Source organism: Belonocnema kinseyi, chromosome 9, assembly GCF_010883055.1.
Source record: "Belonocnema kinseyi isolate 2016_QV_RU_SX_M_011 chromosome 9, B_treatae_v1, whole genome shotgun sequence".
In the NCBI taxonomy this organism is placed as follows: domain Eukaryota; kingdom Metazoa; phylum Arthropoda; class Insecta; order Hymenoptera; family Cynipidae; genus Belonocnema; species Belonocnema kinseyi.
The window spans coordinates 2,819,361-2,846,847 of record NC_046665.1 but is presented as its reverse complement, the minus strand read 5'-3'; the positions used below and the strand labels follow the sequence as shown (position 1 = coordinate 2,846,847).

General features: G+C 34.1%; 1 protein-coding gene across 1 annotated transcript in view; it reads right to left on the bottom strand.

Annotated features, from left to right (window-relative positions):
• The window catches only part of LOC117180927, a 194,205-nt gene that overhangs the window by 14,402 nt on the left and 152,316 nt on the right, over positions 1–27,487 (bottom strand). The window contains exon 5 of the transcript XR_004468083.1: positions 7,146–7,718. The gene's annotated coding sequence lies outside the window, so the exon portion shown is untranslated. The remainder of the gene's footprint in view (positions 1–7,145; positions 7,719–27,487) is intronic.

The following is a 27,487-nucleotide window of genomic DNA, read 5'->3' as shown; positions in this document are numbered from 1 at the left end:
AAAAAACCATTGCTTGGTGAAAAGCACATCGAAAAGCGACTTGCGTGGGCCCAGGAAAATGTTGATCGAGATTGGGACGAGGTAATATTCACCGACGAGACTGCTGTTTGGGGTTACGTGACGTCATCACATGCCTGACCACATTCAACCTCAAGATTAGTGCAGCGGACTGTAAAACATCCGGTAAAAGTGCATCTCTGGGGTTGTTTCTCGAAACATGGGTTTGGGAGATTGCACCTATTCACGTACATAACAAGATGAGAATTGAAAGCAAACTGAATGTTAAATCAAAAAGCATGAAAGAGGGAGCTCTTCTTAATATTTAGACACCAAAATCATGTCGATACACCTTACCGACTGCGAGTAAAGCCACCCACGCTTTAACTTGACAGACTGTATTCAAATTGTGAAAAGTTTTTATCTATCGGCATCAATTATGTAAATTTGAAGAATACTGAAAGTAGAACTTGTTGCTTAACATATATGTTCATTTATAAACAATTTTTATTTGTTCCAACAGTTTTTTCTTTCTAAAATCATGAAAACGTATTATTGTATTATATATTATTATATATACGCGTTTTCCAGTATTGAAACTCGCTAAGATCGTAATTATTCTGACAATTTTGTTTCAGTCATTAATAATTTTTATTGACCGTTCCAACTAAGATGAAACCGGTGAATCGAGAAGCTTCTTTTAAGCTAGATTTTAGTCTAACGTCTCTATCCACAGACGAGATATTTTTTTTACAATAAATCGTCGCAGTTGGCAAATTCTACTTATTCAGTCGGCATTTATGACAACACTCACCCCCGACATCCTATACGCTCCCTACGCCCCTGCATACACAGAACTTAAAAAGAACCCTTCAAAAACAATAGTCAGTAAAACAAAAACCTTTCTTAAAGAATCTAAACTTAACAGCCAAACAATATTAGTCCAGTCATCTGGTCGGGAAAATAGGGCGAAGATGGTAATTTCTGGGGCAGTCATTTTTTTCTCAAGTACTTCATTTGCGGGTTCATAATATGGTGTCAGGTTCTGTAAATAGGATTTCTTCCCGGAACACGGAAATTTTCTGGAAAATGGTGCACCGTATCACATTCCATTGGATTGAAGCTTTCCTGTGCATTTTAGAGGTAAAAGTGTAATTAAAAAAATTTAAGTAGACACGATAGTTCATCAATTCTGACCTACAGCACATTTTATTTTTAAGCAGAATCGTGTCAACTTTAATTTTGGTAAGAACACTTTTACCTCTCTAATGCACAAAAGTACGATGTAAAACGATACAGTTATTTATAATTTAATAATCTAATTCCCGTTGCTGTCTGCCTTAAATTAATAAATGTCAACCATTGTTCTTACCCTCCGTAAGCCTCCCTCAAATATTTACAAAGTAATGGACTCATTTATAACAATTAAAATGCTTGCATAGTGATTATAAATTCGGACTATTGACGATACGGACCTGATCTACAGAGTTACCACAAGTATAGCTAGAATCGACGTTATTGTTTTCACATTAGAATCGCCTGAGGACTATACGGAATTCATGTTATGTTGATCAAAGTATCCGGGGGTCTTCTCGAACAATACAGGTCTTGTAGAATATCTACCTAATTTCCTGTCAGTAACTGCAAGCGATTCCCAGTTATGATTTTTAGATATAAGTTTGGCAGCGACGTCCCAAGATGACGATGTTGACTATGAGAAAGGCTTTAAATGTAGGAAAATAAAAATTCTTAACGAATCAGCGATAGGGAATTAAATTACGAACTAGATTGTAATGAATCATGGATTAATTTGCCTTTATTATTTATTATCTTACTACTACTACTATCTTATTATATTAATTATCTGTAACTAGAATATTACCATAACTGGTGCCATGTGAATTGCAAATTGCAACATCACATAAGTTGTCATAAATTACACTTAAAATTACCGGAAATCATGCTCCTTTTATTCGAAATCAAATGTGAGCTAAAATCATGGCTGTGTTTCGAGAAATGTCTAAAATTATACATCGTATGCTCGCCTACTACTCGTACTGAAAACATACACTCGTCAAAAAAGTCCCTCTTCTCACCCTATTTGCATAATATAATATTCGTTTCTTGGTCGCACTTGATTTTAGATATAGTTTATCTTTTTTTTAACATCCACAATCTCTTAATCTCTTAATCCGCATGTCTCTTGATAGTTTTAGCCAACTAGAAAATGTAATAGATAACATTTGTTTTAAATCAGATTCCTATCTTTCAAATACAGCGTGGTCTGTAATGGTTAGATGAGCATGTTTTGTTAAATTTAACTTTATATGAACTTCATCTGCTTCAGACAATTCAACATCACCGGGCCAATTGTCAGGTGATTGAGGCAGCTAGTGTAGACCATTACACCCATCCGCAGGATTGTTAGCTATGGGTATATGATGTAATGATGCATTTGGAAATCGAGTTGCGATATCAGAAACTCAATTTGCCACGAAAGTAGGCCATTTTTCTTCTTGTTTTTCAAACCAAGCGAGAAAAATTGTAGAGCCAGACGAAATATGATTCGGAGCTGATTCTAAATGCAGTGGAGTCTGAAAATACTGCACTCCTTGTGTGAGTAATAATGCTGCAAATAATTCAAAACGGGCAATAATTAGTTATTTTAGAGTTGCAATTCTAGATTTTGCATATGCGGACGTACTATTTATTTTATCAGTCGAATTATTACGCAGATAAACAGATGCAGCGTAAGCTTGCTTGGATGCATCAGTGATACCTTGTACCTCCATATCTTTGGAATCGGAAAATCTACCTATGCAACGCGGAATTGACACAATTTCCAATTTTTTCAACTCCGTACAGTAAGCTTGCCATTCTTGATTCAAACAATTTGTCAATATATTATATATAATATTATATATAATATATATTATCCCATACTACTGTATGCATACGTAAACGCATGATAATGATAGGAAGATCTATTTAGAGTTTAGATCATATAAGCATGCCAGAATTCAAAATTTCACCTATAGTGGTCAAGCTTGAAACATTGAATACTACGTGTAAGCATGTTAACCTGACGTAACACGTCTCATGTGATTAGGAGATTCATATTCACTTATAAAGTTTGAATATAAGGTTATATATTCAGATTAAGAATCTATTCTTCTTCTCACTTAGGGATTTCTTCAATTTTCCAAAATTGATTCAGAGCGAACGATATCTCACCGACGTGACCACAATGATTAACTTTAACACTGCCATTCAACAGGGCCGTCGAACCGTCCAATTCACCATCAGCAATCAATCCAAATATCGTGGCCTGAGAAATTCGGGCGAAGGCAGGGCCTTTTATTGGACTTAAAAAAGTCAGTTCAGCATCTGAATAAACTATTAATTTAATATTTAATTTTATCATTGCAGTAGCTGTAGTTGAGTGCGCTTCAGCTAAAACTTCTACAGCCATGTGATTGCGTTGTCGTGGTAGTCTCAACGATTTAACTATTGACTCAGAAACAAAGGATTGTTTAGAGCAATGGTTAATCATTGCTCGCACTATTTTACAGAATCGGTTTCGACCTTTTATTAACTCTCGGACTGCTCCAAACATATCAGTACCATAACAAAAATTGGAAGCAAAAAATGATACGAGGTTGCAGAAAACAAAAGGATGAAATTGAACTGCACTTTACAGCTTAAATGTTTAAAGTATTAATTATGAAGAAAATACATTCACTATTTTTTTAGAAGAAAAAATAATTAACTAAAAGAGAGATAAGGTATAACATAGATGTACTTGACTGAGTAGGAAAGAAACTTGACACCAAATGACTAATGATATTTGAAAGGGAGTTCAAAGGTAATAAGGAAGTAGGGATCTCAGCATAAAGAGGCCATATAGTTACTCCATATGGCCCTAAGAATTCAGAATTTAATTTAGCTGCTTCTTGCTTAACCTGGCTAGAAAGCTTTCAACGACATGATAAAACTAGTTCATGGCGAGAAAATTTTAAATGACCGCGGCGTAAGTTATAATACCAAGATTTTTTCTAAAGCGTCATCGAGATTCTTAAATACCCTATCTCATATAAATTGCAATTTTTGCATTCTCTTGACCTATAATTAAGGGGATTGCGGATCTATGTGATATTCAATTTCCTCACGTCTTTAAAGGGAAATTAGTTCGTTTACGGTCTAGACCATGATTTAAAAAGGCAGGGGTAGTCTTGACGGTGGAGTGATACGCCGTAAGTATCATAGGCGAACCTGAATTCTGAGAGGTGACTACACCAAAATTTATGATCTCCGTCCATGTAAAAAATTACCATAGTTTTTAATTCTCTTTCGTTGACGGTAAAAAGGACAAGAAGTAATCCCCACATATTTATTACGAGTTCTTTTAAGGATTATCTTATCTTATGACCATTGGCTGCGCATAGGGAAACACGTTTGACCTGCATGCTAAACAAATTTTATTTAAATATATTATATATTTAACAAAATTCATTTTTTCGTGATTCGCAATGATGACCTAATTTTAACCGATAGCTTTTATATAAAGTATTACAGATAATGATGTACGCTTAAAATAATCTGAGAACAGCCCATTATTGCTAATTACACAGGCACACAAAAAAAAGTCAAAGTCCACGGAGGCGACCTTTGAGGTTCTATGTTTTTTGGGTCGCTGACTCTGAATCGTTTGTCGGTTTTTTCAGATCAGATCGCTTTCAAGGTCATTTGAAGGTCAAATGAAGAAAATATTGCTGAAAAAATCTGAAAAAATTCAGACATAGATTTTTTAGCATGCTGAATCATACATTTGAATTTTTTCAGATTTCTTTAGCCCTTTTTCCGAATTCGACCTTCAAATAACCTCAGATGACCTTCAGATAACCAGATATGATCAAATCACCCTTGGATTTTTATTCAGCGACCCTCAAAATCTATATGTAAATTTTTGTAAATTTATTTGTGGTTATTTTGTTAGTTTGACCTTCAAATGACCTTTATCTTGAACTAATGAAGGTCAAACGACACCGGATTCAGATTCAGCGTGTTAAAGAACCTATTTCTGAATTTTTTCAGATTCTTTCAGCAGTATTTTCTTCATTTGACCTTCAAATGACCTTGAAAGCGATCTGATCTGGAAAAACGACAAACGATTCGGAATCAGCGACCCAAAAACCATAGAACCCCAAAGGTCGGCTCCGTGGACTTTGATTTTTTCTTGTGTGCCTATGTTGTTTAAACGATTTTTATTTTTTTTAAATGCACATTTTGACCATTTTCTTATAAAAAGGCTTGATATTTTTGCGGAATAAACTTAAAATGTTTCTCCAAATTCTCCTTGCTATCATATTTTTTATATTGACTTAAAAATGTTAATTTTTCAAACAATTTTTATAAACAAATTCACATGTTAACCATTTTATTCATGAATAGGATTGATTTTTTTGCTTAATTCATTTGAAATTCCTTGAAAAAGAATCCTTGCTCTCTTATTATTCATAGTGGTCTGATATTCATCACTGGGGGAGCTGCTGGCAAAAGTTCGTACCTATTCCACTGATTTATGTGAAATGAGGTTTGATATCAGCTTTGATTTGAAGTGTACGATGATTGATAGCAAGGTATGTAATATTCCTAATAGAAATAAAGCATATTCTCGCTGCAGTATTTGTGGGACTTGATCAAAACATGTTAATAACTTACCATATTTAGCTAAAATTACATGCAATGAGACACACATATTTTGTTCTCAGTCTTTTAACTTTTGGAAGACGCCAAACGTTTTCTAAATAATGTATTTCATATTGTTACTAATATCGGATAAACAATAGCATTTTAGCATCTTCTTAATACAAAGAATCGTTTAGCTTCTCTTCTTGGAGACATATTAGAAGACATTGCAAACATCACAAAACGGAACTAATTTCAATCAAAAGATTATGATACCACAAAGTAAAGAAGCCATGCAAGAAATAAACCACATTTTTTCAGTAAATATTTGTATTTCTACCAAGTATTTAAAAATATTACAAATATTACTTTCGTTAGCCGAATAAATTGTTTATAAAGTTTGGACGTGCCTGAAACTAAAGTATTCTAGACATTTTTTGATAGAGTACCCAATTAGCCTAAAAAATAGCGTTCAAGAAATGCTTATAAGGATTACGGATGATGACAAAGTTTGAATTAAAAAGTATTTTTACCCTACAAATTTGACAATCCGAAGAAATCAAACCTATTCATAAAAAACGATTAAAATGTGCATTTGTTTGATAAAATTGTTTAAATAATTATCAGTTTGTGTCACTATTAAAAATATGATAGCAAAGAGTCGTTTGCAAGAAATATCGAATTAATTCCGCAAAAAATCAATCCTATTTATTAAATAATGAAAAAATGTACATTTATTTATAAAATTTTTGAAAATAATTAACTCTTCTTGGTCGCTATGAAAAATATGACCGCAAGGTGTCTCTGACAAGACATTTCAAGTTGATTCCGCAAAAATCCATCTTATTCATAAAATAATGGTTAAAATGTGCATTTGTTTATAAAAATTATTTAAACAGTTGGCAAAAGTTAGTTATCCTTAGTTTATTTTAAGCGAAAATTATTATGTTTGATACCTTACACAAAAGTCATAGGCTAAAATTAGCTTATCATTTTGAATCACGAAAAAATTACTTTTGTTAATTAATTTGTTTATAACATTATTAATATTTTTTGTTGTTACTATAACCCACTGAAAATTATTTTTTGTTAGTTATTACATTAATTTATGACCTTTTTAATGAGTTTGAAAGTCTCAGAAGAAATGGTATCACGCAAAACTTTAACAACAAAAAGTTTTAAATTTGTTGTTAAATAAAAAATTTCTATTGAGTTGAAATAAAATGTCCGCAGGTACTTGTGATATCTGCAAGCCTTACAAAACGATTCCTTGTCAAATGTAACAAGATTATACTATTTAAAATTGTCCTTAAAGGACGAATCTTAGAAAAGACTTAAAAAACTTACGCGATAAAACAAATGAGTCATTGGCGGCTCTCAAAAATCTTAAACGCTTAACAGAACATTGGAGTGATTTACTTGTTTTTATAATGGTTAAAAAGTTTGATATTAGTACTCACAAGTAATGGGAGATGCATATTGGTACTGGCACTGATTATCCCACTTATCAGCAACTTGACTTATTTTTGGGGACTTAGGAGCCACAATGCAACTTCTAGCTCATAGTGTTTCCTTTGTAAGGATAATCACTCTTTATTTAAATGCAACCAATTTAAAGCTCTGTCTGTGGACAGGCGTAGGGAAGTTGCTACAAATAATCATTGTTGTTATAATTGCCTCACGCCTGGATGTCGACCTCATAATTGTGTTAGTAAATTAAAATGTTACAATTGCGATAGCAGACATAATTCCCTGATGCATTCCGATGATTATAACTCAAATATAATATATATAATAACTCTATTATAATTATCTAAATATAGATAATAACTCTGCATCGATTACTTCTCAATTGGCAGTTTCAGGTTTTCTCGCATCACAATCAAATGATCCCGGAAATTCCACCCTGGGTTTGGGGGTTAATCTTGTTTCGCTTAAAGAAGCAGACGATAGAGTTTCGTTTCATTTTCTGAATAATCATCCAAATTTGTCGCGCTTAACCTTACTCGTTACGGCTTTTATTTTCTTCCAAGCTGAAAATGGAAGAAGTCACAGATTTAGAGTTTTGCTGGACCAAGGATCTGAATGTTGTTTTATTACCAAAATAGCAATGAAAATATTAAGTCCACGCTATAAAAAGGTTAAAGTAGTAGCACATGGGCTTGGAGGAGATAATATTGGTTCTCCAAAAATGTTAGCAGAATATAATTTAATTCCTACAGAAAAAACTGTTCTAAAGTCCACATCCAAGCTTTAGTATTATTACACTTTACATAATATGCTCCTCCTGTAAGATCTAACGTGGGGAATAAAGATCAATTAAAAGAGTTACGGTTACGGGATCCAAATTCCTTTAAATCCCATCAAGTTAATTTGAGTTTAAGGGCCAATAAATATGGCTCATATTTACTTCCTTGTCTCCAACAGGGTATATTGGGTTCTCTTACTGCGCAAGGTACCGTTTTTGTTTGGATATTATGTGGGCCTGTTTCAGTCACAAATCAAATGAAAACTAACATTCCAGTCACAGAAAATCGGACTATTTCAGCAGAAGTCTTGCATGAAGGCTTAAACAGGTTCTGGGAGTTGGAGAAAGTTCTCTTTAAAAATACTATGACAGATGATGAAATGTTTTATGATGAACAAAGGACGGACGTAACATGATACGCTTACCTTTCAAAAACGATCCTCCCACAAAAATAGGTGCATTCCTGTAGAGAGCTAAGATCGTTTTGAATAAAGTACTTCGTCGTTTATCGGAGAAATCGGAATTATTGTTACAATAGTCCAGTTTCTTATCAGAATATAAAAGCCTAAGACACATGGAACTTCTTTAAGAAAAGGAATTGGATAGTTTTGCACAAACTGTGTATTTGCCTAATCACCCTATTTTAAGAGAAAGTAGTTCCACTACTAAGTTGAGAGTTGTTTTCAACGCTTCCAGTATAACTTCCAATAATTCTTCCTTAAATTCTCATCTTCACATTGGTCCTAAGATTCTGAATTATTTGGTTTCAATCATTATGAATTAGAGATCACATCGCTTTGTTTATTTGGCGGACATTGAAAAAATGTTTAGACAAATACAAAGGGGTTAAGCAGTTAGCTTATGACGTAGGAAATAGATTTCCTTTAGCCCAAACTATATGAGAAAATAATAATTACGTCGATGATGTTTTTTTTGTCATTTGCGAGAATGGGCTGCAAATGAACCCGAACTATTGAAAGATTGCCCCTCGGGAGAACGCGAACATGCTATCGAATTTCCGTTAGCGGAGGATGCTCAGCTGAAGGTTCTAGGTTTATTTTGGTATCCTGAGCCTGATTCATTTTTTTTATAGTGGCTTCTGCTTTAGTCGAAAATCCAACAAAACGGATTGTTCTTTTAATAATAGCTCAGTTATATGATCCTATGAGTTAGATAACTCCAGTCATAATAGTGGCAAAAATTTTAATGCAGGAACTTTAACTGGGACGACAGACTACCTGACAGCCGTTAACTTCACATACGCTTAGACAGCCTTACTGGATTTTAGGACCTCGCTCTTAGGTTAAACGACTGCTCAAACGTTGCCTGGAGTGCACACGTGAGAGAGCGGCTCTGTCTCAAAAACTTATGGGGGACTCACCTGAATTTAGAGTAACCCCACATCGTCCATTCACACATTCTGGTGTGGACTATGCAGGCTCATTTAATGTTGGCTTTGATTCTGGTCATGGCAGAAAGAGTTACAAAACTTACGTTGCGCTTTTCGTATGTTATTGTAAGCGAGCTGTCCATTTAGAACTCGTTTCTGATTATTCATCTGCCGCTTTTCTCGCCGCCTTTCAGCGATTTTCTTCAAGGCGAGGAAAACCTGTACACTTGTACAGTGATAATGGTACGACATTTCACAGTGCTGACCAGGAATTAAAAAATTGCCTTTTGAATCTTAGACTGGATGGTAATTTGCATAATGAGTTTGCAATTCAAGGCACTTCTTGGCATTTCATACTAAGGGGGTTTATGGGAGGCTGGAGTTAAGAGTTTTAAACACCATCTGAAAAGAATTGTAGGTGGACATACTCTTCCATACGAAGAGTTTTATACCCTTTTTACTCGTATAGAAGTTTTCCTCAATTCCCGTCCTGTTTCACCTCTTTTAAATGATCCTGAAGGCTTTTCCTACCTTACACCTGGACATTTTCTGATTGGAGCCCCTTTGACGAGCATTCCAGAATCCTCATTAGAATTTACTTCGGAAAATCGTTTAAATCGATGGCAGTTAGTACAAAAAATTTCAGAGATTTACTGGAGAAGATGGGCTGTTGCTTATTTACAATATTTACAAAAACGCTACAAATAGTTCAACAAAGAGCTACATCTTGTGATCGGTGGATTATGGCGGGCGGCTAAGAGTATTAAATTTTTGTTACATTCCTACTGTTTCTTCATGGTAAGTGGTATTTGCGCGTTGTTAACAAATACTCGATTAAGTACTTATTGCTTTCTTTTTCTTTTCATCGTGCAGTTACCACTTACGAGGCGGCCGGTATGTTTAAAGTTGTGATGTTTCGTCTTTATGAGATTTTCTACGATTGAAAATGATTCGATTTATCGAAATCGCCTATTTCAAAGCCATTTTCAGTTCTCTTCTAATTAAAGGAATGTTTGAAGTCATGTGATTTCTCAGTTTGAGTGTGTGATGATAGCCTTGTCACTTGAGAAAAACAGTGTGCGAACAGCAGTGAATGGCGACAGATCGTTGTCCAAACTTTTCGGATTAGTAAAGTGATTAACACAATAAAAACATTAAATAAACATTAAACAGATGTAAACAAAAGAAAAATATGGAACGGATTATGTGACTGACCCGTAATCCTAAGAGTCAGCAACATTAGGGGTTCCATCGTGTATAATGGCGTTGGATGATATACGAGGGGTGTTCAAAAAGTAAGGTGAATTTTCAATTTTCGCGGGCTACATTCATTCAAGTTTAAAATTTTTTGTTTTGTTGTATTGATACACTCTTCACGATCATATGTTCACAGTTTTCACTATAAAGCCCGTGTTGTTTTTCTGGCAGAGGCGTAAAAGGTTAAAAGGGTTTGGTGTGCTCGGCGATTTTCTTCTTTCGAAAAAAATGGAGCAAAGAGTTTGCATTAAATTTTGTGTGAAAAATGGAATCCAGTGCTCAGGAGATGTTGAATGAAGTCAATAATGATCCTGATTTTCTCAAAAGGGTTATAACTGGGGATGAATCGTGGGTATATGGTTATGACGTCGAAGCTAAAGCCCAATCGTCTCAGTGGAAGAATCCTGAGTCTTCAAGACCGAAAAAAGCACGTCAAGTTCGGTCAAATGTGAAGGTTTTGCTCACTGTCTTCTTTGATTACCGTAGCGTAGTGCATCAAGAATTCTTACCACAAGATCGTACGGTCAATAAGGAGTATCACCTTCAAGCTATGCGCCGTTTGCGGGAGGCGATACGCAAAAAACTTCCGGAACTTTGGAAAAACAATTCGTGGCTTTTGCATCACGATAATGCACTTGCTCATTCATCGTTGCTTGTGAAAGATTTTCTGACCAAAAACAGCACCACAGTCACATCTCAGCCTCCTTATTCACCGGATTTGGCCCCCGGTGACTTTTTTTTCCCAAAACTGAAGAGACCCATGAAAGGATATAGATTTTCAACGAGTGAGGAGATAAAAACTGAAAGAACTCAAGGCTATACCACAAAATGATTATCAGAAGTGCTTCGATGATTGAAAAAAGCTTTGGCACAAGTGTATTAAATCTGCGGGGGATTACTTTCAAGGGGACAACATAAATATTGAGGAATAAATGAATATTTTTTGAGAAAACCATAAAATCACCTTATTTTTTGAACACACCTTGAAGTAATTCAGATCAATAAAATATGGGCATGACGGAGAATTTATTGGTATGAATCTCTGCATTTAATTTGTTACCTTGACTTGCCTGATCTACAGGAGCGGTTTAGAGTTAAAGGGATAATTTCTCGAACGAAGTCGGTGCAAAGCGATTGTGATTTTTATAAGGATTGTTAAATTGCTCAATCTTGTCTAAAAAGGCATTCAGACCAGAAGGATATTCTAAAATCGAATAAGGTTCAAGAACTTGAAGGAATATGCATTATCTGCTGGTTAGAATTGAGGTTTATAGTTAGACCGTAATTTTTCCACACGTATTTGTCGCGTCGATCTGCTACGTCGCATAGTAGGCTGGATCAGGAATTTACTATTCAAAATCATCTACATCCTACAATTCTTAACTAATTTTAAACTTTCTTTAATAGAAATATTCAGCGATAGTTGCACAAGAGCATGTATCGATTAGATTTTTGAATTTTTGTTATTTTCTGTTTATTACATAAGCAAACTAAGAGACAAAATGAGGCATTTTACACTTATTATTTTTTATCTGTATACAAATAGTTCAATTAATTTCGTTCTTCATGAAAATATATGTCAAAGCATCTCAGCAAAATAAATAATAAGTGAGTTTTCGAATATAATTGTTATAAACAAATTATATTAACAATAATTTCAACATCATGAATTGTTTGCTTGAACAGTATATTTTCAAATTGCATTTGTTTAATTTTATCGACAAAATGATACTTAATCACAAAAATATGTTTTCTGCTATAATTTTTTTATTTTATTAACAAATTATATAAACAAATGCATAGTTTGGTCATTTACGTGTAGAAAGTAATCGTTTTTCTTTCTTATCGCCTTCACTTTGTATTAGTGGTAATTATTAGAGATGCAGACATGTCATGCGACATTATTTGTTTATTTTATAAACAAGTTTTATAAACATATGCAAAGTTTGTCAATTTACAGACAGAAATTATTCGTTTTTGTTACCGATCTTCCTAAAAATACAGAAGTAGTGATGTTTAAAATATGAAAAATTGTCATTTGATATTATTTGTTTATTTTATAAACAAATTATATGAACAAAGGCATATTTTGAACATTTATGGTCAGAAAGCCATTTTTTCTTTCTGTGTCGCCTTCAAATTGTATTATTGGAGATTTTTAGTAATACAGACTTATAAATGGATAAGTTTTGTTTATTTTGTAAAAAAGTTTTATAAACAAATGCATAGTTTGGTCATTTATAGAAAGAAAGTATCGTTTTTTCTTCCCGATCATCTTCAAAGTATATAAGTGGTGATGTTCAGTAATAAAAACTTGTGATTCGATATTATTTGTTAATTTCATAAACAAATTATAGAAAAAAATGCATTATTTGGACATTTATGGGTAGAAATTCATTGTTTTTCTCTCTTATCGCCTTCAAACTATATCACTGGTGATGTTTTGTAACGATTCAGAAGAATTAGCTTCCAAGTATAACTTGTCAATTATTTCAAGAATTTCTGGATCCATTTTAACTTCATTCTTGCCCCTTTTCTGCCTTAAAGAGGTAATTAATAGATCAGATGATACAAGAAGCTTGTGCAATAAATCTTCTTTAGTCGAAACTCGAGAGTGCAATCGTGTGTTGAATTCTCTGAACCGCTGAAAATATTTATTACGTGCTTTTGCAGCATGCAGCATGCAGCATGCAGCATGCATGCATGTAGCAACATTTTGTGTACGGTAGGAGGCATAAAATACCACGGGTAAAGACTGACGTACAATTGTGCAGTTTCAAATGCGAGATTGTTAAAAAAAGCATGGGAGGAACTTTCGTGCTACTACTTGTCAGCATTTGCAAAATTTGAGGAAACCTAACAATCAATTCTTTATTCACTCCTGTCATTGCAGGAGCTAGGTCAGGATTTGCGAATAATCTTCTGACGGTGTTACCACTATTTGAGTTACCAGATCCATGCCTTGGCTGATCTATGATCAGACCAGTCCTTTCGTCAAACTCCTTGCACATTCGAGTTTGAGCAGCGTCCTTTTGCTTTTTATCCTCCTCTGTCCTTATACACGAGCAAGTATGTTCATTTCGCTTGGCTTAGCCCCACAAACGTAGCAGCTTACCGATGAAAGTGTATCAGAGAGTGCTAGGGAACATGACTAGGGAATCTCAAAGTGCAATACCTTCTGCACGTCGGGCGATACCAACTAGTATCGAACCAAATCCTACTCTGATCAGCCAGCGTAATTTCAAGATCCAGAAGGTGATCAAAAGGGTGAATTGGAGAGTTAGGACAAAGAAATAACAACTTTAAGTGTTTCTCGTGATAATAGAGGGAAGGAAGGATGAAAACTGAAAACAACAAGTTACCGAGCTCCACTTATTCATGTGATCCTGGAATGTAAAAAGGAGCACCCCGTCCCGGTCGCAGCCTCGCCGCTAATAGGTACGCCGGAAAGAAGGAGGAAAAGGAATGGCGGAACCGAGTCCCTGAACGTCGAAGCTACTCTCGCTCTTCTCTGTTAAACACAGCCGTGTCAATTTGACATTTTTCTCTCGAGTTTTTTTTAATTTAGTTGTTCTCGAGAAAACTGTTGTTCAAATCGGGAAAGGCGAACTTAATGATTCTCCACCTCGTAGGCAGTTCCTATGCAGCATTTTGAAATTGTACAGGAAAGGCTAAATCTTATTTATGACTAAAGGAAGCTCCGCGTGACACGTGGCTCCGATTAATCAATTTTATTAATTACAATACTTTTATTACTGTCAAGAAAATGATGTCACACATGGTCGAGAGATAGGTACCTTAGCTGGGCCTTTCTTTTATTTTTTCATATTTGGTAAATTGGACATAAATAATGTTATTTATGTAAATGTGTCCCCAATAGTGAATTTTTGTGACAAATTTATTAAACTGAGCTTCCAGTGGAATGTTTCCCCAAAATGTATAATATCTGTACTGATTCCTCGTCGAGAATTTCTACTAAATTTATTCGACAATTCAATGAAGTCTAAGTTAGATTTTTCCCTGAAACCCGATTTAAATTGTAGATGAGCCCCGTTTACGAGTATCAACCCGGTGATGTGCAAATTGATTCAACTGAGCCCCCTGGTCGAGCTTTGCTCCAAATTCAAGTTAACGAAAAAAGCTTTAGCCCAATCTTCTAGCATTGGAAATTCATGAGTCGAACTCCTTTCAAGCGTCACTCAGTCATGAACTTTCCTCTTATGCCACCACCATTTTTGAACGAGATTTATAAGAACTGTGAGCTTAGATAATTGTGTACATTTTTCTTTGATCGTATTAAAAAATTAAATGAAATTTATTAGTTTTTAAGTTATTTTGTTGGATAAATTTTAGATATGTTGATGTAATTATTGAAGTAAATTCAGAGCCAATAAGGTTAGGTGAACTAAGCGCAACGTATGTTAAGATAAAAAAATCAAGGTTGAGAATATGATTAAACAAATTCTTTTCACTTATTTCTGGGTCTCGGAAATATGTATTGTATGTTATTTCCTTGCAATTTTGAATTTAGAAGGATATTGAAGTTCGACTATTACTAACGGAATAATTTAGGCCGGTCATGGATGCCGGGCAGAGGAGCCTAAATTTGGATAATTAAAGTGGAGTCGAACAGGCCTGGCGCTCATAAAAAATATTCGAATTGTAGAGCCTAGAAACTAAGATAAAATTTAGGTTATTATACGATTTATAATGAGCCAAATGTAGGGCCCACGACAAAATAAATAGGGTTCTTTTAGACAATCTAGGATTTTGAAGGTAATACGATTTTCAGTTTAGCTTATGCCAAAGTATCAAGGCTTTGGATTCTTTTAAAAATAATTCCATAATTTTATATAAAATATTATTATATTTTTTAAAGAAAAGATTCTAAAAGGAAGATCCCCTGACAGAATTTTGAGTAACTGAAATTCTGAGGAAGTACCCAATTAACCCAAACATTTTTGAGACAAAATTGATAAAATCGTTAAACTCTGAAAGTTTTGAAAATAAAATCCCGTCGATTATTATTTCAAATAGTTTTCCGTGTACACAGTTTGACCAATTTTCATTCACTTTTCGCTTAAAGTATGCTGATCTCGATTTACAATTTGAGCTGGGACAAGAAGTCCACCAAACGACTCAAGATGAACGAGATACGATAATTGACACCTATATATTGGCAATATACGATAGACTTGATCCTCCCTTCACCGAGTCAGAAGAGAGTAGATTTGCTCGCCGCAACCTTTTACCACGTCTTCAATTGACAATTCCACGTAACAAATACATAGTTTGAATGAATTAGAACAGTCAGCTGTCGCATTTGAAAAAAGTTATAGAGTAACAAAATCTTATAAGTCTTCCCCAACACCTAATCGCTCTCTTTTACCTGATCTAGCTTATCGTGAAAGTAGAAGAAAAAATCGATATATGCGGAGAGAAAGGATCAATATGTCGCACCATGTAGAGATATGTTGCAGTGAAAAGGCTGTGATGCGCATCTCTCGCACAAATTGTGCCGTAAACGAGACTAGGAGACGTTAATCGGACCTACAGCCACTCCTTTGTTACCTATTAGGTCTAAAATTAAAGTATTTTGTCACAACATAGATTATAATTACTTAGCTCCTGTCGACCAGGGTAGCAGACGACGCACAGTGGGCGGTAACTGGAATTTACTATTCGAAATCACCCACAGCCTACAATTCTTAACCGACTTTCAATTTTCTTAAATAGAAATAATCAGCGATCGTTGCGCAAGAGCACATATGGATTAGATTTTGGAATTTTTATTATTTTCTTTTTTTTACATAACCAAACAAAGAGACAAAATGAGTAATTTTTCACTTATTATTTTTTATCTTTAAATAAATAATTTAATTAATTTCATTCTTCATGAAAATATATGTCAAAGCATCTTAAAAAAATAAATAATTAGTGGGTTTCCGTATATAATTGTTATAAACAAATTATATTAACAATAATATCAACATCATGAATTGTTTGCTTGAAAAGTATATTTGAAAGTTGCACTTGCTTGATTTTATCGGCAAAATGATACTTGATCATGAAAATTTGTTTCCTGCTATAATTTGCTTATTTTATAAACAAATTACATAAACAAATGCATAGTTTGATCATTTATGTGCAGAAAGTAATTGTTTTTCTTTCCTGTCGTCTTCAAATTGTATTATTGAAGATTTTTAGTAATACAGACTTATAAATCGATAATCTTTGTTTATTTTATAAATAAATTTTATTAGAAAATGCATAGTGTGGCCATTTATAAAAAGAAAGTATCGTTTTTTCATCCCGAACATCTTTAAAACATAAGTGGTGATTTTTAGTAATAAAGACTTGTCATTCGATATTATTTGTTAATTTTATAAATAAGTATTATAAATAAATGTAAGTTTAAAGCAGAGTGATGTTTTACGTAAATTTTGGTGAGGGTGGATAAAATGTATTTCGTTTTTAAACTACTTTTCAATTTTTTAAGTAATTTAAAATTTACCGCTAATAGCTGTTTGTTCAGACTAACTATGCTTATTACTATTATTATTATATTATTAGGGACATTATTATTTTTTATTTTATATTATTATTTTTTAAATCTTAGTAAACACTATTTACAAAATTTCTATTAAAAGCAAATTTGAAATAAAGTTTGAGAAATGGCTTGATTGTAATTCCTTTGCAGACTTTTCAGAGCTGAAGAGAAGTCCTGGAAGATTGAGTACGGAAAGCTTTGATGAAATTTCGGCTGAAACAAAGAGACGCAGATTGATGACTATAGAGAAAACTTATTCGGCAATCGAGATTCAAGAAGCATTTCTCCGAATATTGAGAAGTACTGGAAGAACAAAAACTGTTAATGCAATTGTGTCTCTTCTAACCAATACCAGTGGTGATTCAGATAATGTTTTTATGATTCAGGTAAAGAAGTAGAATATTACTCTGCAAAGGAAGCTGTAGCTTTAATGGAAGATGCCAAGTTATCTAAGTGTCAATACAATGTCATTCAATTACTCCTTGCATATTCGAGTATGAGCAGCGTCCTTTTGCTTTTTTTCCTCCTCTGTCCTTGCACACGATCAAGTATGTTAATTTCGCTTGGCTTAGCCCCACATATGTAGCAGCTTGCCGATGAAAGTGTATTAGAGAGTGCTAGACAGACTTTACCATCTACCATAGTCAATTTCATGTCAGTTCTGGCTATGTAGACGCCATTCGGTGTAGTGATGTTCGTTGACTTCAATGTTTTGATTTGGCGTTTGATCTCTTGAATCTCTGTTTTTGTCATTTTCTTTATCTCCTTGGCGAATATAAATGCTATTGTTATGCATCTTCTAGGAGACCCAGGATGAGGATTGCTCCAAACAACTGCTGAACTTTCACTTACCTTCAGGCATAATGGTACCATCGATATCGTAAACACTGTCGTATCTGACGAATCTTCGTCCTCAAACATCAGATTATACGTTCCCTGATCTGAAGCTCCATCGCAGCTATATACCATGAGTAAATCTAAATTACAAGTTTTCACACTCTTGTCTATAGGGGGAAGTTTTAAATTAGGGCCTTTAAAAAGTGGTGTTATTGAGTGATCGATTAGAAACTGAAGGTTGATGCGAGCTTCTGTTTCTGTTATATGGACCTGCACCTGCGATGGATAAGATTCTTTTTTTGCTTTAGTAACTTCATAATACGAAGGATAGATATCCGAATTTCGTCTTTTAGCCTGAAATTGAATGACATTGTATTGATACTTAGGTAACTTGGCATCTTCCAATAAAGCTACAGCTTCTTCTGCAGAGTAACATTCTACTTCTTTACTTAAATTATAAAAAACATTATCCTCTTTGTTGCAGCCGAAATTTCATCAAAGCTTTCCGTACTCAATCTTCTTCCAAGACTTCTCTTCAGCTCTAAAAAGTCTGCAAAGAAATCACAATTAAGCCACTTCTCAAACTTTATTTCAAATTTGCTTTTAATAGAAATTTTGTAAATAATATTTAATAAGATTTAAAAAAATAATATTATAATAATAAAAATAATAATGTCCCTAATAATATAATTATAACAGTAATAACCACAAACCTGCGTATGACGAAGCCGAAATAAGTTAAACATAAATCACAAAAAATCAATGCACTTTTGCAAGCCTGTTGTAGTTATAATATAAAAAAATGACATTTCTTGTGAGAATGTATCTAGCGGCATCCATCTAGCGGCAGAATCTGAACTAACAGCTATTGGCGGTAAATTTTGAATTACTTGAAAAATTAAAAAGTAGTTTTAAAACGAAATACATTTTAGACACCCTCACCAAAATTTACGTAAAACTTCACTCTGCTTCAAACTCATATTTATTTATAAAATTAACAAATAATATTGAATGACAAGTCTTTATCACTAAACATCACCACTTATATATTTTAAAGATGTTGGGGATGAAAAGACGATACTTTCTTTTTAAAAATGTCTAAACTATGCATTTTTTCATAAAATTTGTTTATAAAATAAACAAAGATTATCGATTTATAAGTCTGTATTACTAAATATCTCTAATAATACAATTTAAAGGCGACAAAAGAGAAAAAAATGGCTTTCTGACCATAAATGTCCAAAATATGCATTTGTTCATATAATTTGTTTATAAAATAAACAAACAATATTGATTGACAATTTTTATCTTGAAACATCACCACTTCAATATTTTAAAGACGATCAGTAACAAAAACGAATAATTTCTGTATATAAATGGACAAACTTTGCATTTGTTTATAAAATAAACAAATAATGTCTCATGACAGCTCTGAATCAATAATAATTACCACTTATACAAACTGAAGTCGATAAGAAAGAAAAACGATTACTTTGTGAACATAAATGAACAAACTATGCATTTGTTCATAAAATTTGTTTATAAAATAAGCAAATTATAGCAGAAAACAAATTTTTACGATCAAGTATCATTTTTCCCATAAAATCAAGCAAATGCAACTTGCGAATATACTTTTCAAGCAAAAAATTCATGATGTTGATATTATTGTTAATATAATTTGTTTATAACAATTATATTCGAAAACCCACTAATTATTAATTTTGCTAAGATGCTTTGACATATATTTTCATAAAGAATGAAATTAATTGAATCATTTATTTACAGATAAAAAATAATAAGTGAAAAAGGACTCATTTTGTCTCTTTGTTTGGTTGTGTAAAAAAAAATAATAAAAATTTCAAAATCTAATCCATACATGCTCTTGCGCAACGATCGCTGAATATTTCTATTGAAGGAAATTGAAAATCGGTTAAGAATTGTAGGCTGTGGGTGATTTTGAATAGTAAATTCCTGTTACCGCCCACTGTGCGTCGTCTGCTACCCTGGTCGACAGTAGCTAAGGGATTATAATCTATGTAGTGACAAAATACTTTAATTTTAGACCTATTGGGTGATAAAGGAGTGGCTTTAGGCCCGAATAAGGTCTCCTAGTCTCGTTTACGGCACAATTTGTGCGGGAGATGCGCATCACAGCCTTTTTACTGCAACGTATCTCTACATGGTGGGACATAGGAATTTCCTAAGGCTTTGGTGTAACCTTAGGATCTAGATCTTCCGATAACAAAAAGTTCTTGATCATTTTTGCCAAATTAACGCCAGCTTCTTGCTGCTCTTCTAACATATTGATCCTTTCTCTCCGCATATACCGATTTTTTCTTCTACTTTCACGATAAGCTAGATCAGATAAAAGAGAGCGAGTAGGTGTTGGAGAAGACTTATAAGATTTTTTTACTCTATAACTTTTTTCAAATGCGACAGCGAACTGTTCTAATTCAATCAAACTATGTATTTGTTACGTGGAATTGTCAATTGAAGACGTGGTAAAAGTTTGCGGCGAGCAAAGCTAGTCTCTTCTGACTCGGTGAAGGGAGGACGTAGTCTATCGTATATTGCCAACATATAGGTGTGATAAGTCAATTAGCGTATCTCGTTTATCTTGAGTCGTTTGGTGAACTTCTTGTCCCAGCTCAAATTGTAAATCGAGATCAGAAAACTTTAAGCGAAAAGTGGATGAAAATTGGTCAAACTGTGTACAGGGAAAACTATTTGCAATAATAATCGACGGAATTTTATTTTTAAAACTTTCACGGTTTTAACGATTCTATCAATTGGTGGGGGGAGGGGGGTCCCAACAACATTGAAGGGTTTATGAAGGTCTCAAAAATGTTTGGGTTAATTGGGTACTTCCTCAGAATTTCAGTTATTCAAAATTCTGTTAGGGGATATTCCTTTTAGAATCTTTTCTTAAAAAAATATAATAATATTTTATATAAAATGATGGAATTAATTTTAAAAGAATCCAAAGCCTTGATACTATGGCTTAAACTAAACTGAAAATCGTATTACCTTCAAAATCATAGATTGTCTAAAAGAACCACATTTATTTTGTCGTGGGCCCTACATTTGGCCCATTATAATAAGACCACAGTAATAAGTGGAGCTTGGCACCTTGTTGTTTTCGATTTTCATCCTTCCTTCCCTCTATTATCACCTGAATTACTCAGAGTTGCTATTTCTTTTTGCTAACTCTCCAATTCACCCATTTGATCACCTTCTGGATCGTAAAATTACGCTGGCTGATCAGAGTAGGATTTGGTTCGATACTAGTTGGTATCGCCCGACGTGCAGAAGGTATTGCACATTGAGATTCTCTAGTCATGTTGGAAATTGACGAAGCAATTTCTCATTGTGAAGTTTCCAAAAAGATTCTAGAACAGGTAAGTAAGTTAGTCCGGATTTTCCATAACTTGCAGCATTACCTCTAATCTGGCCGGCATCCTAACATGATCCTTGTAGACGAGGATCCAAAGTTCCTTTGAGTCTGGAAGACGATAGTAGGTGCAAAAGGCCTGAGAATTCAAACAGCTTGAAATGTGTCTCCATGGAATGTTACCGTTCTAAAAATCTCGAGTGGCGTCCCAATTATGACTCAAAGACTTCGAAACTTAAATCTTTAAATTTACAAAAAATCTCTAAATATTAAATAAATATTTATGAATCGGAATTTGTGAGTTGTAACAATTTTGCAACGCCACAAGTTCTATAGTAAGAGAATTAATCCATTTGTATAATATCCAGTCCAAGATTTAGAAGCTTTCTCGGATAACATAACTACTGGTATAGTTTTGTCCACTATTATTACTAATTTTTCCAAAACAATAGTTAGTTCCTACTTTTTTACGTGTGCAAATTCTTTAAATTCTAAGCACATATAATTTTCCATACTTTGGTGTTAATTATGTAAGAAATGTGCTAACATATATTAAAAATTCTTATCCAAGAATAAATTCAAGAGGGTCCACGTGGCAGTTACTTAAGATCTGGTAGAAAATTCCACTTAGCTTTGCTGCTGAGAGTATTAAACGTTTTAGGAATGGAATATCACAGCGAACAAGATTGCAACGAGTTATTGTAAGTATTAATACGCAATACTTTAACATCTATACAATGTCCATCTTTCGACTTAACTGAATGAACTTGCAGTTTTTATATTTGATCGCTAAATTTTGTTTTTACTTTAAAAAAACATCTTTTCATTTTTCAGTATACTCAATTGTAAAGGAACGATAAGAACTTGGAGATTGGCTTAATGTATTGTTCTAGAATAAAAAATTCTTCGCTGTTTTCGATCGCGTTTGAATAGTTTTGGTCATTTATAAATGGGCATCGCGCCGCGATGTGTTTGTTTTTGTTGATTTTTAGCTTTACTTAAAATATGAATACCCGGAACTTTGGAAGAATCCCCAAACACATGTAATTATTTCTTTTATTGTCTTAACACATTTGCTTTGCTCATATTAAATAATCAAGTCTACTTGCAATTTATTAAATCTTTCTGTAGTGTTATTACATACACTTGTATAGTGATCTTGGATTAATTTTCTAAAATAGAATCTGTTTGCTTCGGTAGCCTGGATTAGCTAAATATCAGCTCCACATGTTTTTTTTCAAAAGTACCCTTCAAAATACCTTCTTAGAAACTGAATTATAAAGTAAAAAATGCTCAAAGCTCTTGCGCACCAGATTTAAAAAGCATTGTTTAGAAATCGGAACTAAGAACAGTTCAAATGAACTCAGAAATTTGAATGGATTACAGTTAAATAATATCCAAATGAAACTGAATTCAAATATGGTAGATACATAGTTCTCGATTTAAAAAGTTCAGTTTGGAAATCCGAAATCACACCAGTTCAAAATGAACTCGGCAATCCGATCTGACTACACTTTTGAAAAATTAAAATTGATACTAGATTAAAACGAACTCGATAATCTGAGCAGATTACAGTTGAGCGATGTATGTACGGGTTGAACCAAATAGATTTTCTATTTGGAGCCTTTCTTTAGGAAATATTTTTTTTAATTAGCTTTAAAAAACTGTGAATATTATTTATATGTATCTGCAACTTAATTTAAGTTTTAATGAAATTAGTGAAAATACTTCGAAAATGAATTTGAGATCGTATAACAAATGCAGAAATGTCAAGCGCCTGCAGAGCTTGAAGATCAGAGCAGTCATCTGACAATCGAAACACCTGAGTTAGAATTACAGCATCGTTGTAGTCGTGGATTTTTTCCAAAACCTTTCATGGTTTTGTTTTTTGGAATAATATTTACTTTAAGTTTTTTTATACTATATTTACTACTAACGAGAAAATCCGCAAATTTAGTTTGGTCGATTAATTTTGATTATTTTATATCATTCGCAGGAAAATATGTAAAAATTTCGAAATAATTGAAGTTTATATTTCATGGCAACGCTGCTAACATTTTAATCTTGCCCACAATTTTTTCCGTAAACAGTTTAACAAATTTGCTTGCCATTATGAGTAATCCAATTTCCATAATGCGAATTGCCAGTTTAACTAATTTTTATTTTTCCAAATTACTTTTTGGTGTAATTTTTCCTTTTCCAAATTACCATTTTTTATAAATTTGATATTTCCGCATTACGATTTGACATAATTTTTATTTTACTATATTACAATTAAAAATAATTTTTAAATTTTAAATGTCTATTTATTAAAAAAATTTTCCGACTAATTATCTGACATAATTTTTATTGTTTTGAATAACAACCCATTATAAAGTAGCTGATTAAAACGCATAAAGTAGTATTTAAAGAAACGTACATTTCAAAGCTTTTAAAGGCATACCAATTAAATTTTTCTCGGAAATGCCATTAAATGCTCTTTATTTTATGAAACTCGGCTCATTTCAATCAGTTTAAATTCGGACTAATTTAAAGGCTTTAAACTGACGTCATGCTAATGCTATAAGGGAACTTTACACAAATGCTACTTCATGCCTTTCACGGAACAAAGTATCGATTAAGATTGGTGACATTTAATACTGGTCGAACTTCTGTCGCAGTTTCAATCCACACCAGTTCTAAACATAGTTTAAATAAGCATCATCGGAGGGAGAATTGAGCTAACAACAATAAGCATGGATGGCAGAGAAAAAAACAGCCTGTCAATAGTTAAGACGTCAAGATTCTTAAAGTGTTTTAAAAAAAAGTTCTGTTACAAAAATTTTTCACAAAAGTGAATCTATTCGCTACCTCAATTTCTTCTTGCACTAACTTTCTATTTTCCCCTAATATCCTATTTTGTTCTCCCTCTAACAGATCCTTAAAATAGTCTGTCCACTCACCTAATGCTATTTCTTTATTCACGCCCTTCTTTTCTCTTCTTTCCTTATTTATCACATCGCAAACCCTACGTTCTTTGATCGAATTTTCTATTCCTTTCTTGTACTTTTCCTTTCCCCTTTGCTTTTTCCTTTCTATCATCCTCTTCGTTACATTCTCGTTACATGCCTCGTCCCACCAGCCTCTCTTTTTCCTTTCTCTTTCCGTTTTTGTACCTATCTCATCCCTTACCTTCTCAATCGACCCTTTCCATCTTTCTATTAAAAAGTGTATTCCCTCATCTTCTATAAACATAATCTTTTCCTTTTCCATTTTTTCTTGGCACTCTTTTAGTTCATCTACTTCCCAGGCTCCCATTTTCTTGTTACTTTCTCCTACTCTTTCCTTTCTCCAACTGCCCCGATTCTGACCACCACCTATCAGTGCAGCTATTACCGGGAAGTGCTTCATACAACTTGAAGGAGTAACCTCCTCCCCGCGCTGTGTATCTCCCTATGTCTAGAACTCCTACATATGCATCATTCTCTCCATCTTAAGTCCCACCCCTTGTTCGCCAGTCCATTCATTCAAATCACCTCCTATCAAAACTAACTCTTCTTTCCTTTCTTCCATACACCTTTTAATTACTCTCCAACCTTCCTCGTCTCCTCTTCTGCTATATACACAAACCACCGCTACTTTGACTTTTCCAACTTTAACCCTTCTTACCATTGTACCATCCTTTTCATTCCTATTCCCCTCTTATCTCTCTTTTACTGCCAATTCTTTTCTCACACCTAAGATCATTCCGTTCATCCCTCTCGCTTTAACGTCTTCCTTTCTTGCTTCTTGCCTCATCCACACATAACCTTTCGGTAACATCTTTTTTATCTCCTTCCTATTCACTTTTTTCCCTTTTGCCGTTTAGAAACTCCTCTGATTTATCTCTAGACTTTTTTTCGTCACCCTTGCCCCTACCTTCTTCAAAACTTTTTCCTTTTTTCCTGAATTCTTATAATTCTTCATCCCAGCACCATTCCTCCCCATTTATCCATGACCTATCTCTCCCTATCCACACAATATAGCCCTATTTCCTCTCTACCCAAACCATCTGCTCTATTTGCCATCTACTAGAAACACTCCTTTTTTTCCTTCTTTCATCCGTCCTATTCGCTAGACTCTTTCTACCCTTACCTGCACTTTAATGTCTTTTAAAAGTTTTTTTATTTCCACTTCTCCTGTTTCACTATTCACTTTTAATCCCTTAACTACTAAGTGATTTTCCCTCTTTGCCCTTTCTTTTTCTTGTAATCTTCTTTCAATCTCATTCATTCTCTGTTTTTTCCCTATATGCTCATTCCTGATTTCTAACTTGCTTACCCGTTCTTCCAAGTAATTCATCTCTCTAGTTATTTGTTCATCAACCTCTCTCTGTCTATTCTCAATGCTGTATAGCTTACCCCAAACCTTGTCTTTCTCCTCCTTCCAGTGTTTATCCTATTATTTTCATTTTTCTCTTACCTTTTTCACTTCCCTTCTTACGTCGTTTCCCTACCTATTCACGTCCCTATTCATATCATCCAATCTCTCTCTTGTTTCCTCTCTAAGCTCTTTTATAAAAGCTTTCAATTATTCGAACGTCCCCCCATCTCCCCTATCTCTTTCTGGTGTTTTCCGTTTAATTCTAACTTTCTTATTATCTTTGCCCCGTTCTACATCATCGTCCCCTGCCTCTCTTTTCCTATTATCCTCCCCTCCACTGCTAGTTGCGCTTGCCTTTTTTACCATTCGTCCAGACACCTATTTGAACCCGTGTTGCCTAGCTTGTTGAGGTGCTGTAAATTTAACGGTCTTCTACATTGCTTGGCCGAGCCTGAGTCTGATTCCCTCCCCTCCCTGATCGACTTCTCGACACTTTCCTCACCGCTGCTGTCACTGCGGTCCACGTCACCCTTCCCCTCACAGCCTTAATTACCTACCTCTTACCCCCCTTACCGAGCACCTATTTTTCCTACTCCTAACCTCAAAAACTTCGCACACTCTATATTTTTACTTCAAATCACTCACTTCCACCCTTTACACCTTTTCCTTCACTCAGCCTTCTTCCTTACAATCGATCTCTGCACTATCTGCCTTTTCTGCATCTACTCACCCTTATTTCCTCTACGAAAGCCAAAAAACACCAATTTACACAGAAGAGTTCTTTCACAATCAGTACTGGAAACGGAAGACATATCTAAGAGAATAATGAATATTTGCGAATCAGGACGTAGAAAACAGTTTTCAAATTATGTCCTGGCAAAAATTGTTGCTAAATTGGACGTCTGCTGTGTACAATAATTTATATTATATATCTCGATATTGAAAGCACAATGGTTTTTGAATGTCTGCAAAAATCTGCATACATAGATTCTACATAATGCGCCATTTTTCATATGTGTTTTTAATATTACAATACAACGAGATTTGTGAATAAATCAATAAATAATTTTTTTTAAATACTTTGACTCTCTTGGCAGCGATCGGATGTGGACGTATAAATTTGCCGCACCTCAATTAGTTGTGTTTATATAAGTTTTAAAATGTTTAATTACATAAAAGTTTATGCTTCATGGAAGTGCTGGTAACTTGTTCCATGGAACATTTTGACTTTGTTTTTAATGCATTAAATGTTTCATGTTTATGCAATTTTGTTTTTACGTAACTTTTACGTTAGTCTTTTTTGCAAAGCTATTGGTGCGTGTTCGGCGTGTGGTGTAGTTGTGTCCAGAAGGGGATCTGAAGTTCTCGCTCGTGTTAAGTGTGGCAATCTCGTGCATTTGGCCTGTGCTAATTTCGAGATTTCGTGAAAAACTTTTGAAAGACTCAAAAAAGGTCAAATGGACTATGTTTGCAAGGAGTGTTCTCCATTGACCACTACTGACACCTCTATGGTAGTTTCTGGCAACCCAAGTGTGAGCCCTAGGTCCACTGCTCTACAGGATGTTGGTGGTGCAGGTATTGTACCCCCTACTTCCCCCTCCGTCACTGCGAATTTGAAACAAGGCAGCTACAATTCAATGGCCAACTTAATTCCACCCTTTCGAAAATTAAGAATGAATTAAGAATTAATACCAGACGTATTGACTCGTTAGAATCCAGCTCGAAAGTACAAAATGAGGAGATTGAACTTGTCAAGAAGGAAGCGAATAATTTGAAAGCCAAAGTGGT